This window comes from Felis catus, chromosome B3, assembly GCF_018350175.1.
Source record: "Felis catus isolate Fca126 chromosome B3, F.catus_Fca126_mat1.0, whole genome shotgun sequence".
In the NCBI taxonomy this organism is placed as follows: Eukaryota; Metazoa; Chordata; class Mammalia; order Carnivora; family Felidae; genus Felis; species Felis catus.
The window spans coordinates 96,360,520-96,363,493 of record NC_058373.1 but is presented as its reverse complement, the minus strand read 5'-3'; the positions used below and the strand labels follow the sequence as shown (position 1 = coordinate 96,363,493).

The 2,974-nt window shown below is 38.8% G+C and overlaps 1 pseudogene; it reads right to left on the bottom strand.

Moving 5' to 3' along the window:
• Window positions 1-335: 335 nt before the first annotated feature.
• LOC101090945 lies at window positions 336-2,429 on the bottom strand (annotated as a pseudogene).
• Between the last annotated feature and the right edge of the window lie 545 nt (window positions 2,430-2,974).

The following is a 2,974-nucleotide window of genomic DNA, read 5'->3' as shown; positions in this document are numbered from 1 at the left end:
GCCTCAACCACAATAGTAGGACATATGCAACACACTCAGAAGAGACCCCCTAAGGCCCCAGGTTCTGGTGAACTGAGGACGCTGTACTACAGGGCATCATAGGACCTCTTCATAAGGCCATTACTTTACTAAAATGTATATTACATTCATTTATAGTTGGATATTAAGCCAACCTTTGATTAATGGGTTGACTCCTGCTGGATCATGGTTTGTAATTCTTTCATATTAGATTTTAGTTTTTTGCTATATTTAGTTTTATAGTACTCTGAGGATTTTTTCACATATGTACTCTTAAGAAACATTAATTTTTAGTTTTTTTGGGGGGGGGATGATGTTTTGACATCAGAGTAATATTGAACTCATAGATTGAGTTTAAAAATGGACCCTCTTCATCTGTTTTTTTTTTTTTCTTTCTTAAATCCTTTAAGACATAATGGAAAAATCTTACAGGTACACATGGAAAAGTAAAATGTGATCACAGTTAAAAGTGAAGACAATCTAACTAGAGAGCTTTGATGCCTGTCAACTAATGCAGAAGCTAAATTTCTGAATGTGATAAGTTGCAGGGCTGAAAGGAATGGTAATTAGTATTTCTCTCCTTCTTCTTCACTCTCTCCTTAAACAAAATCCACACCAACCTCCTCATAATCCTTCTCAAGATTATGGAGTCTCATAAAGGATTTCTTAGGCCATGCCCTCCCAGTCCTCAGAAAACTCTCCTTCCTCTGCATCCTCACCCACATACCAGTGAATAAAAGCATGCTGAACATACATCAAGTCAAACTTGTGGTCCAGGCAAGCCTAGGCTGCAGGAATGGCGATGGTGTTGCTCAGCATGCACACAGTTTGCTGTACTGTGGCTAGGTCTCCACCAGGTACCAGTGGGAGGCTGGTAATTAATGCCAACTTTGAAGCCAATGGGACACCAGTCCACAAACTGGACGTTGTGCTTGGTCTTCATGGTGGCAATGGCAACATTGACATCTTTGAGAACCACATCGTCATGGTACAACAGGCAGAAAGCCACATATTTACCATGATGGGGGTCACATTTCACCATCTGGTTGGTTGGTTAAAACCATGCATTAGTGATCTCTGCTACAGAAAGATGTTCATGGTAGGTTTTCACAGCAGAGATGACAAGAGCACATGTGGCCAGGGGGAAGTGGATGCAGGGATAGGATACCAGGTTGATGTGGAATTCTGTCAGACCAATATTCAGGGTGCCATCAAATCTGAGGGAAGCAATGATGGAAGACACAACCTGGCTAGTAAGGCAGCTAAGATTAGTGTAGGTTGGGGATTCAGTATTGAAACTTTTACAACAGATGTCATAGATGGCTTCATTGTCTACCATGAAGGCACAGAGTGCTCCAGGGTGATGTGGGTAGTGAGGATGGAGCTTGGAGTTCACCAAAAACTGGAAATCTGGGGGACTGGGTAAATGGAGAGCTCAAGCTTGGACTTCTTGCCATAATCAACAGAGAGACATTCCATCATTAGGGAAGTGAACTCAGGACCAGTTTCTTCTCCAAAGCTGTGGAAAATTGAGTCACCCTGAAGACCTGTGCACTGGTCAGCCAGTTTTCAAATTCGGTCCAAGACCAAGTCAAGGATCTTGCCAATGGTATAGTGCTCTGGGCCACAGTTATTGGCAGCATCTTCTTTGCCTGTGCTGAGCTTCTCAGGGTGGAAGAGCTAGCGGTAGGTACCAATGACTATGGGTTCCAAATTTAAAAACATTGCCCTGGGCACATGCTTGCCAGAACCTGTTTCCCTGAAGAAGGTGTTGAAGGAGTCATCTCCTCCCCTAGTGATCTTGTCACTTGGCATCTGGCTATCAGGCTGGATGCTGTATTCCAGGCAGTAGAGTTCCCAGCAGGCATTGCCAATCTGGCCAATGGAGATGGAGATGTGCTCACACATTATGGCTATGGGTTAGCAGGTGCAGGTTACAGGAGCATACAGACATTGGGTCCTGATGACTGTCCCTGACAAGCTAAGAGTTGAGGTAAGTAATGCACTCCCTCTTCATCTATTTTTTGGTTTTGGAGAAACTTGTTAAGGTTACAGTTTGGTTTTTAAATGTTTGGTAGCATTCACTAGTAAAGTCATCTGGGCTTGTTCTTTTCTTTGTGGGAAGTCTTTAAAAATATCAATAAAGGTATTTAACTGTTATAAGTCTATTTAGAATCTCTATTTCTTCTTGAATAATTTTTAATAGTTTGTGACTTTTCAAAAATTTGTCCATTTCATCTAGGATTTCTAATATGTTAGGATAGAAGTATTCACATCAGTCCTCTATATTCCTTTTTATTTTTACATAGTCAACATTTTTTTCATTCTTTTCTCTCTCTCTTTTCTCCTTATCATTCTCTTCTCCTTCTGGCATATGTAGAATGTTGTGCTTGATGGTATCCCATATTTTTCTGAAGCATTGTTTACTTTTTTATTATTTTGATTTTTCTGTTTAGATTGCATAATATCTTGATATATTTTCAAATTTTTTTTCTTCTGCTATATCAAATATATGTTGTTAGCTTTAGTCATTTTTTAAAACCATTTGGATATAAAATTTTAATTTCATAATTTTTATTTAATAATTAATAATTTTGATCTGTTTATTGATGTTCTCTATTTGACAGAACATTTTCATCATATTTCCTTTTATTTTCTTTTGGTATGGTTGCCTTTAATTACTTAAAATAACTTCTTAGAAGTCTTTCTTGCTAAGCCCATCACCTGGGCCCCCTTAAAAGAAGTTTCTACTGCCTTTTATTTTCTGTCAATGGGTCACACTTTTCTATTCTTTCTATGTTACCTAAACTTTGTTGGAAACTTGGCATTTCATGTAATATATTATAGCAACTCTGTATACTGATCCTTAATTCCACCCCAAGGATGCATAGAATTGGTACAACTGCCTTATAATCAGCTAGGCAATGAATAGTAGTTTTGAAGATGTATCTAAGCC